Genomic DNA, 14,630 nt, shown 5'->3' on the forward strand with positions numbered 1-14,630 from the left:
TAGGAAGAGGTTTATGTCAAACAACCTCTTGACTTTGAACTTTCGGGCAATGCACATCAAGTTTGTAAGCTGAATAAAGCTTCATATGGGCTAAAACAAGCCCCACGTGCATGGTATGCCAAGATTGACGCCTTCCTGGCAAGCAAGGGGCTGCATAATAGTCCAACTGAAAGCACCCTCTACATCAAGAAGGATGGGGGGGATATTTTAGTCATCATTCTTTATGTAGATGACATTCTGCTCACAGGGTCAAATGAGGAAATAATTGCAGATTTCAAGGCTAAATTGAAAGCTGAATTTGACATGATAGATTTGGTCATGTTTAATTTCTATTTGGGGATCCAATTTATACAAGACAAGCATGGCATTGTTATGTCTCAATCCAAGTATGTGCAAAAGCTCTTGGATAGATTCAACATGCAAGATTGTAAGCCTATAGCCCAGTCCCATGGAGCCAGGGCTGAAGCTTACTATGTATGATGCAGGTGAATCAGTGGATGCCACACTTTACAGCCAGGCTGTTGGATGCCTCATTTATTTGTGCAATACACGGCCCGATATTTAGTATGGAGTATCTCAGGTCAACATGTATATGCACAGCCCAAAGACAACACATTGGCAGGTTGTAAAACACATCTTTCGTTACTTGCCAGGCACAAAGTCTTATGGCTTGATGTTTCCCAGGGGGGGTGACTTGCAGATGCATGCCTACAGCAACTCAGATTGGGCTGGATACTATGACTCTAGGCAGTCCACAAGTGGTAATTGTTTCTTTTTGGACAAAGCTTGCATTTCTTGGCTGAGCAAGAAACAATCTACTGTGGCTACTTCCTCATATGAAGCTGAGTACAAGGCAGCTTTCACATCAACAGTTGAATGTTTTTGGTTGCGTCGTTTGTTTGCTGATCTTCATCTCTCATTGGAGGGTTCTACTCCGATTCTCACTGTTAGTCGGAGTAGTGGCAAAGGATCCTGTGTTTCATACTCGCACGAAGCACATTGAGGTTCATTATCATTATGTCAAAGAGAAGTTGCATGCAGGGGAGATCAGTATGATCTATGTGTCAATACATGACAATGTTGCATACATCTTCAAAGCACTTCGATGTGAGAAGTTTGAGGCATTTCGCAGTGTCTTGAACTTATCTCCTTTTGGTGATTGATCACTTCCTTGGAAATCTGAAATGGACCATAAAACTTCGGTGCTAACTTGATATGTTTTGTACTTCCTCTCATTGACTTGATTCTTCTTTTATCAATCTTCAGAAAAATCCAATCATCCTCCTTGTAATAAACTTCTTTTCTTTTTTTATTGGCTGCCTTGGATTGTTGAACCTGGGCCTTCTTAATATGTTCTTTTACCTGCTCAATAACCTGTGACATATCCTCAGCAAACTGGTCAGCAGCAAAATTTCTCTCCCCCAAGTGTGTTATTGGAGTGGTTAAACATTACCCATAGATGATTTCAAATGGGGCTTTCTTGGTGGAAGTATGTACAGTGTTATTATAAGCAAACTCTAACGTGGGTAAGAACTTTAGCCACCTTCTAGGTTGGTCATGGACATAAGCTCGAAGTAAAGTAATTATGGTTTGATTGGCATTCTCACTTTGTCCATCTCCTTGAGGATGGAAGGCTGTAGTAAATTTCAGTTTGGTTCCGAGATTCTTTAATAGGCCTGTTCAAAAGTTGCTAATGAAAAGGCCATCATTATCGGAGCCCGTTTACTCAGCCTATCTATAATAGTGAAAATCTGCTCAAACTGACCAACCTTGGGAAAACCTGATACAACATCCATTGTAATGTGTTCCCACCTTTCAAAGGGAATAGGCAAAGCCTGCAAAAGACCAGCAGTCTTACTTGTGTCAGATTTAATGCGCTGACATACGTCACATTGTTGAACAAAGGTTGAAACTTATTTGCGAAGTTTAGACCAATGGAAGTATCTCTCAATATTGTCAATGGTCCCTCTAATGCCTCTACGTTCAGAATATGGACTTGCATGTAACTCACTCATGACTAGATCCCGAAATGTTTTGGGTACACATATGGCACGTTCCTACAATAAGTATCCATCCACGATCGAATAAGCCTCTAAACGCATGACCTCGTCACGCTGAATCTTCCCATAAATTTCAGCGAAGTCCTCATCTAAAGGATAAGCTTCAACCATTGCTCCTAATGATTTCTCCTTAATCACAGAAATGTGATTAACTTGGGGCTGTCTACTTAAAGCATCAGCTACTAAATTCTCCTTTCCTGGCTGATATTCAATATTTGGTTGCCCAAAGGATTGAATATATTCAGCCCATTTGATTTGCTTTGAAGAAACAATGGGTTGAGAAAACAAGTGCTTGATACTTTGATGGTCAGTCTTAATCTTGAAAGCAGAGCCATATAAATAATGCTTCCATAACTTTTAAGGCATGAATGATTGCCAGTAACTCCTTGTCTTAGGTGATATATTTCAATTCAGCCCCTTGAAGTTTTCTTTTTTTTTTTTCAAGAAAATTACTTCATTAAGTATGAATGAAAACTGCGAGAGCAAGCTCAAATGCGGGAGTACATCATGCAATGCATGAGGAAAAAACAGATCAAAGTGAGCTAATAAAGAACCAAGGCGGAGGCTGAAAATGCCATCTCAACCCTGAAGGAAACTCAGAGAAGAAAGGAGATCCCCTCCAAACTCTGAAAAAAGTAACTCTCCTGGCAGTGGCTGCTCTGGAGGATCCATGCATGCTCGCCCAAATGGCCATCAGAGTGTGTACTGTGTCAGTCCAAATACTGGCCATAGTCTGGGAAGGGTGAACCTGGATACCCTCAATCGCCTCTGTACACTTGGCTCTCCAAATATGCCAAGCTGCAATGCTAGCCAAAATCTCCGAAGACGTGTCTACTGAGGCATGAGCAGCTCTAAAAGGAATGAAGGGAACATCCTGGAGGGAACAAGACTCCACTGAGTGTCGCCGTATAATGAAAGCTGGATCTGGATCATGTCCCTTGAAAAACACCTATGGGCCAGTAAGAGATAACCAAGCCACTGAACCCCAGGTCATATAGAAAGGTGCTGTATGAAAGATGCTGAAAATCCTAGCAACACCTTTCCAGATCGTCCTCGCCTGTCAGCACTCCCAAAGGCAATGTTGTACTGACTCAACTGCCATGTGACAACGAGGACAAGTAAGGTCAGCCCCAAACCTGGATCTCCACAGGGATGCCCCTTGAAGTTTTCTACTCTCATAAGCAATGGGATGCCCTCCTTGCATCAAGACTGCCCCAATCGAGGTACCACTCGCATCCGTACATACAACAAAGAACTCTTTGTCCATGTCCGAAAGTGTTAACACTGGTGGAGTGACCAATGTTCTCCTAAGCTCCTGAAAAGCTACTTGGTGAACCTCTTCCCAGTCATACAAGGAATGCTTCTTCAACAAATCTGTTAATGGAGAAGCAAGACGTGCAAAATTCTTAATGACTCTGCGATAATAACTACACATCCCTAGGAAGGATCTCAGCTCATGTATATTTTTGGGTATTGGCCATTCAATTATGGGCTTGACCTTTTTAGGGTCAACCTGAATTCCCTCAGCAAACACAATGTGTCCCAAATACTCTATTTTTGTCTGGATGAACTCACTCTTCTTGGTATTTAGGAACAATCAATCCTTCCTTAGGAGTTCCATCACCTTAACAAGGTGATCCTTATGCTCTTCCTCAGTCTTGCTGAAAACTAAAATGTCGTCAAACAAGACTATGACAAAATTTTCCAAGTTGGGTCGCAAAACCCTTCTTATCAGCCTACTAAAAGTGGCTGGAGCATTAGTTAGGCCAAAAGGCATGACCAAAAACTCATAATGTCCAGTGAGTGCGAAAAGCAGTCTTATGTTCATCTCCAGCTTTCATCCGAAGTTGATTATAGCCATATTTCAAATCCAATTTGCTAAAAACTTTAGCACCTTTAAGCATATCCAATAAATCATCCACTCTTGGAATCAGATACCGGTTCTTAATCGTAAGTTTAATCAAAGTACGGTAATCTATACACATACGATATGATCCATCCTTCTTCTTGACCGATAATATAGGTGCTCCAAATGGAGAATTGCTTGGTCGAATCAGGCCCTTTTTGCAATAGACGTTCAATTTGTTTTTCTACCTCCTCTATTTCTATTCTGTTCATCCTGTATGGGGATCTACATGGAGGAGAAGCTCTTGGCTGTAAGTCTATGGCATGATCGTCTTCTCTCTCCATGGGCAATTCAAATGAGTCATCTCTTGAAAATCGATCCTAATAAGCTCTAAGGAACTCATTTCTCTCCCGATCTTCTTTTGAAAGATGAAGATCTCGTGAATCCCGTATATACACAAGATTACAGTCTACCCCTCTTTTTACCAATCTTCTCGCTTAGGTAGGAGGAATCAATGGAATTGTATACACGTCTCGATCCCCTAGGATTGTTATGTACAAAGCAACAATGATGAGTATGAGGATGAATAGCAGGGTTAAAATCATACCGCCATGGTTTACGTAGAATCATGTCAACGTCTTGTAAAGGAGGTACTAGAAAATCCCTTCGATCTCTATATTTTTGTATACAAAAAGGAATATTCCGTATTATGGACAATAGTCACGGTAGATTTCGAGGGTGACAAGGTAGAAGCCTCACCCTCCTGCTTAGATGCCTTGGCTTTCCCTTTTACTGAATTCGTCTTGGCAATTTGAGAACAGGACACTTATGCCATATGTGCCCTGGCTTATGTTTCTTACACCCGAAACATTTTCCTTCCTTAATCAACTTCTTCTTCTCTTTGTCCGTCGTAGAAGGAAATGGCACCCATCCAGGACGTGATTGGCTGTTCACATTCCTTACAAGAGCTTTACCCTTCCCTTTATTATTCTTAAACCGGTTTGGTTTCCTAAAAGTCGGTATGTTGTTGGTCTTAGATTTTGACCCACCCTCCTTATTGAAGGGTTTACGAGGATTCAATTTCCTCTCGGCTATTTCAGCCAACTTAGTGAGGTCCTTAAGCGTGTTCGGGTTAAACATTTCGACCTTGTACCTTAGTTTGTGCTTAAGGCTGCTAAATACTTCTTTCTCCTATCTTCCTCACTCTTTTTGGGTAACTCTAGAGAGAGTTTCCAAAATCTGGCTGTAAAGTCTGCATTACTCTCATTATCGAACTACCGAAACCTCTCCCAATGAAAGGTTAGGTTCTCTTCATGCCTCGGTGGCATGAAAGTGGCTTTCAGATGCTCCACAAACTTAGCCCATTCATGAATAGGCTCTTTTCCTATTTGTGACAAAGACCACCACATTAGAGCATCCTTTTGCAGATGGAATGTGGCAAGAGCAAGCTTCTGTTGCTCGGTCTTGTCTTGATGGGCAAAGTACAGCTCAAAATGGTGAATCCGGTTGAGGATTTTGTCAGCCTCCCTTGCCCTATCATATTTGGGAAACTTGATTCTCTCTTGCGGTTGGAATTTGGATCTCTCAGAAGGAGTACTCAACTGTTCATCCCCAAAGTTTAAAGTCCTGTTGGTCTTTAATCTTGTCATAATGGACTGCTTAATCATATTGCTAAGCTGGAAAATCAGCTTATCAATAGGAGTCTCCTCTCTTCCTCTTGCACTTGGATTATAATCCATGTGTGCTAGGTTTCCAGTTGAAGGCGTAAACTCATTACCTTGTTCTTGGCTGGTCTCACTTCTTTTTTCATTACAAAAGGAGAACTCCCTATCAAGAGGTTCTTGAAGGAGAGACTGCTGTAAATCTATTTGTGGGTTATCATACTCAAGATGTGTGTAACTCTCACCTAATCCATCCTCTTCAGGAGGAGGTGAAGGCACAGGGAGAGTTCCTACCACTACGCGTACCCAGATCCACTTTGACCATGCCCTTGATTCAGTGTATGTGTGTCACTTAGCCAGAGAGCTTCCGGCCTTATTGGAGGCTGGTGTAGACCTCGCCCATGCCTCAGCCACCCTTGTCACAGTGATACATGATGCTGCCACTAGATCCTTTCCTACGACCCGATCTTCATGGGTACGAGATGGAAAGATGCCTCAAAACCGTTGGTTTGATGATGAGTGCAGAGAGATGCAAGCCCACCTCACATGGGAGCGAGCCTTGGGTCAGTTGGTGCCACATGAGGCACACAAAATCTTTCAGCGGTTGACACGCCACAAGAGACAAGCCTTCCTCACACATAGGATGGATGAGATCATAAAATCATTTCGCGGAGGAGACCCAACCACTGGGTGGGGATTCTCCCCAGAGGGGAAGCCACCCATCCCCATCACTGATCCGGGCGTGTGGCACACTTATGCATGCTTCTTATATGATGTCCTGAGGCAGACAGCGCCAAACATGTCCTCTATGCCTAGGCCCACTACCTGTCATCTTTTCACTACGCAGAATGTGCGGACTGCACTTCGCCGCCTCCACAACCGGAAAGCACAGGATCACGAAGGCCTTCGGACAGAGCAGTTTGCACATGGGCAGGAGGTCCTAGCACCGATCCTTGCACATATGTCTAACGTTGTAGTCCGGCCTACTCTGGATGCCTAAACAGACTCCTAACCTACATCGATCACATACCACTCATAGAGGATGGTGTTGCCTTGATTAGTCGCACACTCCACGAGGCTGCCCTCTAAATCTTTTCCCACACCACACGGTCCACTAGACCACCACCTCTTGGTTCTGTACCCTGCAACAATTGGTATGATGCGGAGTGCAAGGCTTATCGTCGACAGCTCCAATTGGAAACCAGATGTCACCTCCCGAACACACCAGACACGGTACGCAAGTATCGACGCCTTGTACATCGGAAGAAGCAGGCATTTCTTTGTCGAAATGAGGAGCTGCTGCACATCTTGTACAGCAACAACTCTAAGGATTTTTGGCGGAGGTTCCTTGAGCGTAGGTCCCCATTACCCCTCACCGACATGAGAGTCTGGCACACGTATGCACACCATCTTTATGATGTCCCACACCTGCCCACTCCAGATCTCATACACACACCTCACCCCACCACTTGCACGTTGTTCACCAGAGGGGGAGTCAAGGACGCGACATTGAAATTGCACAATGGCCGAGCGAAGGATCACGAGGGGCTATGCAGTGAGTTTATCGCATATGGGATCGACACGTTAGCCCCGATCCTAGCAAAGCTATTCAATGACGTCGTTTGCCTTGGCTTCCCTCGCACCTGGACACTCAACACCATCACCCCCATCCACAAGGCAGGGGATCCCATGGACCCAAGTAACCACAGGACTATCATGATTAGACGTGTGATGTCCAAGATCTATGCAGCCGTATTGGATGCATCGGTCAGCCTGTTCACAGAGATGAGAGGGCTCAGAGCAGAGGGTCAGGCGAAACCATGGGACTATGGATCACATACTCACAATCAGGAGTGTCATTGAGGAGCTCAGATCACGGAAGGAGAGGGTGTATTGTTGCTTTGTGGATTTCCGCAAAGCCTTTGACACAGTACCTCGAGCTCGTCTCATCACACGCCTATAGACACTGGGATTTGATCAGTAGATCATCTGGGCAGTCATGGCACTGTATGAGGGAGTCTCAGGCTGAGTTTGGACAGGCGCATGTATGAGATCATATGGGCAGTCATGGCACTATATGAGAGAGTCTCAGGCCGAGTTTGTATGAGAGAGTCTCAGGCCAAGTTTGGATAGTCATGGCACTGTATGAGAGAGTCTCAGGCCGAGTTTGGGCAGATGAGATCCTGAGTAGCATAGGGGTTAAACAGGGTTGTCCCTTGTCACCGACCCTGTTTGGCCTCTACATCGATGAGCTTGAGACTTTCATGGGGGCGTTCGGAGGGACCGGTTGCTCACTTGTTGGGATCATCATTAGGATTCTTCTTTATGCAGATTACGTGGCACTCTTGTTGTCCACACCCGAGGGGCTCCAATGACACCTGGATGCACTTCAGGCTTTTTGTTTATCCCATGATTCGGAGGTCAACCTTGGCAAGACCAAGGTCATGATCTTTAACACCTCTCGAGCAAACATGCAACGGAAGCAGGTTACTTTTACTTTCGGTGGCTCACCAATTGAGATCGTATCCTCATACACTTACTTGGGGGTCATCTTCTCCGGCCCGATCTTCACGATGAGACCAGGGATGCAAGCCAGACTGAGCAGGGGATACGTCTCACTGGCTTGGCTAGAGAGACAATGCTTTCACTCCCACTTCGAGGACCCTCGGACCAAGGCTCTTCTCTTCGACTCCTTGGTCTGACCAGCTCGTATGTATGGCAGCCCTTGTTGGGGGCCTGACATGTCAGAGATAGAGTGGACATGGGTGGAGCGCCTGCAGATCCTCATGCTCTCATGGATGATTCGGGGGAAACCGTCTGTACCACATCACATCATTCAGGCCGAGTTTGGTGCTTCTCCACTCTAGCTAGATGCAGCCTTTCAGACCATCACATATCTACACCGGGTTAGATTGTCACGGGGACATGAAGTTATGAACCGTGACTTACTTTGGCTTAGGGGGCTAGCCCAGGGGAAGAGACACTTCCTAGAAGTCCCTAGGTGCACACACTAGGCCTATTTGCAAGGGGCAAGGCAAGGTTTAGAGGGGTCTTTAAGTTAGGCCCAAGGAAAACAATGTTTCATTGGTTAGAAGGGGTTAGGATTTTAATGTGAGGGGCAAACCAATGTTCCATTGGTTTGCAAGGGTTAGAGCTTTAATGAGGGGGCCACGTGGCATTCCCTCATGCACTACCTACCACCTCTCGTTTCCTTACTCCTCTCTTCAACGTTATGAGATGTTCTTCCTACGTTTTTTTGAAGGGAAAAGATTTGGCACGTTCTCCAAAGCTCCCCCGCTCGCATTTCTTGGAGTTTTTCACGCATTTCGAGGCAGCCCGTGCGGCTGTACGGACTGCAGGCACTTCATTAAAGGCCCCGTACGGACTGTACGGGCCATAAGTGCTGCTGTACGGATCATTTGGCACGCATTTCCAAGGTTAATTGCAGTATGGGGCAGTTTTTCTTGCTGTACGGATGATTCAACGCAGGCTGCACGACTGTTTTCACGTTGCACGAATCCCAAGGCCATAATTGCACGTTCTACGCAGCACTTGCTACTATTGTTCAATCTTTGGCTATTTGTACGGACAGATTTCCAGATTGTATGGGCTGTTGTGCGGTTGATCGTACGATTCCTTGCACACACCCCAAGGCAGGTTGCTGGCTGATCGCTTTCCTCTCCTGCCCGTGATCCTCTTGCTCTTTCTCTCTCTCTCATTTCAGCTCGTAATCCCTCTCTTCCTTCCCCTCTCCTAGCTGTCAGTTCCTCTTGCTAGCCTCAACACTGGATGTGTCGCTGCTGGAGGTGTTTCGGGGCTGGATTGAAGTTGTCTGAAGCTGGTTTGAGTTCTCTTGTCACTATCCCTTTCATGCGATTGCATTTGGTGATTTTTGGAAGCTTGTTGTTGTTCCGTTTGTTGTTTGGAGTTTCCTCTGGACCTTACAGGCTTAAGCAGACACTCAGTTACAGAGGGTGTGCCTGGGAGAGTGCCAGAGGGGCAGTGTATTGCATTTGGAATCCTTGAGGCTGCTTGAGCATTTCGGGAAGTGTCTGGATGCTTAAGAGTTGGTTATAGTCTTTGTGGAATGCTTGGGTACTTTTACAGTTGGTCATGGACAAATGATGAATGCCTTAGCTTTGCCTTGGCACTTGGGTGCTAGTGTGTGCACTAGGATGGAATGCAATTTATAGCCAAGGTTTGGCTTGGACAGTGGAATTGGCCGTGGGGCAGAGCACAAGGGAGAGCCCTTGTTGTATGTACCAATTTCATTCCTAAGGAAATAAAAAAATACCGGAAGGGGCACCAAGTGTTTGGGGCCAGTGTGGTGTCTTGTACTTGGTTTCGTTGAGCAGGGGCACTCTAGCCTCCATCTAGTTATTTCTCAAGTTGTATTGTTTAAAGTTAAGTGGTTGGAAATGATGCAATGTGGATGTGAATAATGAAAGTGCAATGCAAGTTATGGTCTACTGCCCTTTAGGAAACTGAAGGCCGGTTACAGTGGTTCCGTTGCCAGGACATCACCATCTTCTTACAGAGGTGAGCCCTGGGAGTGGTGGGTGAAGAAAGCCCCATTGAATTTTTTTTGTTACAGCCATACCATCAACAATCATGTCGCACCACCAGAGATCACTGACTATCTCCGAGTAGGAAACAGACAGCTTTGATGAGGAGCACAATACCAGTGAGGGTGAAGAAGAGCAAAATGATGAGGGACAGCATGTTTCTCTCGAGCATGCCACTGAGCATTCACAGGACGAGGAGGATGAGACAGAGGAGCTTGATCCCAATGCCCTTTTTCAGTTACAAATGCAAAGTGCAGTGGGAGCCCTGTCACGGCTACAACAGACTTTCATGGAGATTATGCAAGCTTATCCTGGTGGTAATGCTTCCCCTGGAAGCAAAAAGACAGCTGAGAAGAAGTGGACAAAGCATAAGACGACTCAGAGGCGCGTATCTTTCAGTAGACAGCCATCAGAGATGCCCACAGTCACCCCGGGGTAGTTCCTCCACCCCCTTATCAACAGACAGGCTCACGGTATCTAGAAGTCGCTTGGTGACACTGTATGTCTCACTCGAGGTATTGTTTGCTGACAATACATCTACTACGGGACTTCTATGATGAGTGTACTAGTCACTCCACACGGATGATGCATTGATATATGGATGGACACGCGCACTCTCCTAGACCATATCATCATTGCTGGAGGTTTATGTTTATAGCAGCAAACTTGATAGTTTGCTGTGTCAAGAGGAGGGTATGTCATGGGGACGTGAAGTTATGAACCGTGACTTACTTTGGCTTAGCGGGCTAGCCCAGGGGAAGAGACACTTCCCAGAAGTCCCTAGGTGCACACACTAGGCCTATTTGCAAGGGGCAAGGCAAGGTTTAGAGGGGTCTTAAAGTTAGGCCCAAGGAAACCAATGTTTCATTGGTTAGAAGGGGTTAGGATTTTAATGTGAGGGGCAAACCAATGTTCCATTGGTTTGCAAGGGTTAGAGCTTTAATGAGGGGGCCACGTGGCATTCCCTCATGCACTACCTACTACCTCTTGTTTCCTTACTCCTCTCCTCAACGTTACGAGATGTTCTTCCTACGTTTTTTTGAAGGGAAAAGATTTGGCATGTTCTCCAAAGCTCCCCCACTCGCATTTCTTGGAGTTTTTCATGCATTTCGAGGCAGCCCGTACGGCTGTACGGACTGCAGGCACTATGGGGCAGTTTTTCTTGCTGTACGGATGATTCAACGCAGGCTGCACGATTGTTTTCACGTTGCACAAATCCGAAGGCCATGATTGCACGTTGTACGCAGCACTTGCTACTATTGTACAACCTTTGGCTATTTGTACGGACGGATTTCCAGATTGTACGGGCTGTTGTGCAGTTGATCGTACGATTCCTTGCACACACCCCAAGGCGGGTTGCTGGCTGATCGCTTTCCTCTCCTGCCCATGATCCTCTTGCTCTTTCTCTCTCCCTCTCATTCCAGCTCGTAATCCCTCTCTTCCTTCCCCTCTCCTAGCTGCCAGTTCCTCTTGCTAGCCTCAACACTGGATGTGTCGCTGCTGGAGGTGTTTCGGGGCTGGATTGAAGTTGTCTGAAGCTGGTTTGAGTTCTCTTGTCACTATCCCTTTCATGCGATTGCATTTGGTGATTTTTGGAAGCTTGTTGTTGTTCCGTTTGTTTGGAGTTTCCTCTGGACCTTACAGGCTTAAGCAGACACTCAGTTATATAGGGTGTGCCTGAGAGAGTGCCAGAGGGGCAGTGTATTGCATTTGGAATCCTTGAGGCTGCTTGAGCATTTCGGGAAGTGTCTGGATGCTTAACAGTTGGTTACAGTCTTTGTGGAATGCTTGGGTACTTTTACAGTTGGTCATGGACAAATGATGAATGCCTTAGCTTTGCCTTGGCACTTGGGTGCTAGTGTGTGCACTAGGATGGAATGCAGTTTATAGCCAAGGTTTGGCTTGGACAGTGGAATTGGCCGTGGGGCAGAGCACGAGGGAGAACCCTTGTTGTATGTACCAATTTCATTCGTAAAGAAATAAATAAATACCGGAAGGGGTACCAAGTGTTTGGGGCCAGTGTGGTGTCTTGTACTTGGTTTCGTTGAGCAGGGGCACTCTAGCCTCCATCCAGTTATTTCTCAAGTTGTTTCTAAGTGGTATTGTTTAAAGTTAAGTGGTTGGAAATGATGCAATGTGGCTGTGAATAATGAAAGTGCAATGCAAGTTATGGTCTACTGCCCTTTAGGAAACCGAAGGCCGGTTACATAGATCATATGGGGACTGCACATCAGGGAGACGGAGGTTGCCATGGTTGGCTCTCGATTCCTCCATGAGGTTGGCAGCAGAGGGAGACGAGCGATGCTGGTATGCAGGGACTCACAGATGGTTTGTGAGACTAGGGTTCCACATGGATAGGATACCTCCTTTCCAGTATAGTTTAGATGCCTCTCCGGTACTCCCACCCACCATCCCGATTGGGCCACACACCAACCAGGTCATTCGAGAGAATCTCCTACAGCTACACACCTTTAGGACCTGGTTGGAGCCGAGGGAGCTCCCAGTGAAGCTGAGTTTCTAGAGAGATTACTGTCCTCGTATTTCGGAGGAAGGATTCATCATATCACTGGGGTACACTGAGCTTCATATGCCTCACTCACTACGGATCTCCATCGGACAGTTTTGGGTATCATCACACCGCCTCCGCATGGAGAGCGGCAGAGCAGAGGGGATTCCTAGGGAGCATCGCTTATGCATATTGTGCGACTGTCAGGAGGTTGAGTCGGAGGAGCATTTTATTTTCAGGTGCCCAGTGTACTACGAGATCCGAGGTCGCTACCATTGCCTCTTCAGAGAGGGCTCCGGGCTGCTTTCTAGATTCCTCACCTACCCAGATCAGAGATGCCTCGCGGCCTTCATTCACGAGGGGGTCCAACACGGAGAGTACTTACTCAGGCGACGAGGCTTGGCCACATCATCAGACACCTCTCAGAGCAGGATCACAGAGTTCTTGCCATCGAGTGACATTGATCATCCAGTCTCCAACCGCAGACGTGACAGAGATCTCGACCCGACGATTGTAGCACGACACATGAGACATCGAGGGGGGACACAGATCACTCTGGGGGACCTCCCGTCATTGTTTAGAGCCGGGATATGTCCCATGGGAGTCACGGTGGCTCTGGTCTTGTGTCGAGCCTTGTCCAGGAGACCGAGATGTACGGCACACCTTGACGAGCGTCCCATCACCGGCTATGCACCAGCCAGGGGGATATGACATACGGAGGATTCCGCTCCGCTCCAATCCTTTTCTTTTCTTTTCATTGTTTTTTTTTTGCGCAAAAGGTAGTGCTAGTTATATTGCTTGAAAACGAGAGTAGAAGAAGGCCTAAAGGCCAGCGGGCTGTAATCACAAAAAGGATATAGCCTGTGGTAACAAAATAATTACAAGCCTCTCATGGCATAATCATCTGAGTGTGGACGAACAGCCACGGTGGGGGGGAGTAATGCCACTGAAGACTCTGAGCAGAGTGCTGGAAGAACAGCTCTTGATGGTGCTAGTTGCGAAGGAAGCGTCGTCGCTTCTCCTTCCTTGCCCGAGACTCCCCTTGAATCTGATCCCACTGACCCTTGAGCGTGTGAATGATCGTGCTCCAGATGTCCGCTAGGGTCTGGGTAGCAGAAGAAGCTTGATCTCCTAAGGTCTGCGCGCATCTAGAAGTCCAGATATGCCAGCCTACAATACTCCCTATGATCTCCCAAACTGGGTGCCGAGTCATCGCTCCTGCATCTGTCTCTGTCAGATGCCAAGGGAAGCTTTCCATGTATGCCCAGGTGGCCTGCGTGATGAAGAAAACTAGATCCTGCCGAGAGAACTCATAAGCCAAGTGATGTCCCATCTTGGTGCTGCACCAGCAAACGGCTCCCCAAGTGACCGGTCCTAGCTCGGGTGCAGCCCTCGCTAAGATCCCCATGACTCCCTTCCACACTGTCTGAGCATGCGAACAGCTCCAAAGGCAGTGCTTCAGGGACGACTCCTCCTGAAAACACATCTGGCAGTGCTTCAGGGACGACTCCCCCATCTGCCTCAGCCATCTCCCAACTGGTAGCCCCTTGTGGACCACCATCCAAAGAAAGTAAGAGATCTTCCTTGGCCGCCAACTTGCCCAAAGAGTCTTCCAGAATGTACGAAGAAAGACCAGAGATATCCCTTGGGCATACCAACTATGTGCCTAGGTGGATAGCCTGCGCTGGAGAGCCCCTAGAGCACGCATACCGATACGCGCGCTGTATGAGAAGAAGGGGGTAGGGGTCTTTGAGGTCTCCAGTGGTGGCCAACGCCACTCCCCTGGGTCCCACTCCACCTCTGTCGAGGAGCGGCCCTCCCAAATCCAGAGTCTCCAGTCCTGGTCGTGAACAATCAGGGGGTATATATGCCACGCTTTCCCTTGCAGGCCTATGATGCGAAGGCGCTGCCAGGGAATCTGGGGGTTGATCACGGCCTCTCTGCTCTGGAGGCGGCTACCATCGGCGACCGAGAAGAAGTGAATCGAGGAGT

General features: G+C 47.0%; 1 protein-coding gene across 3 annotated transcripts in view; it reads left to right on the top strand.

Annotated features, from left to right (window-relative positions):
* Positions 1-14,630, top strand: part of ATVPS33 (Sec1/munc18-like (SM) proteins superfamily) — a 237,513-nt gene that overhangs the window by 84,596 nt on the left and 138,287 nt on the right. The window lies entirely within an intron of this gene.

Source organism: Dipteris shenzhenensis, chromosome 33 (genome assembly GCF_047967505.1).
Source record: "Dipteris shenzhenensis isolate YYH24624 ecotype China chromosome 33, Dip_SZ_1.0, whole genome shotgun sequence".
In the NCBI taxonomy this organism is placed as follows: domain Eukaryota; kingdom Viridiplantae; phylum Streptophyta; class Polypodiopsida; order Gleicheniales; family Dipteridaceae; genus Dipteris; species Dipteris shenzhenensis.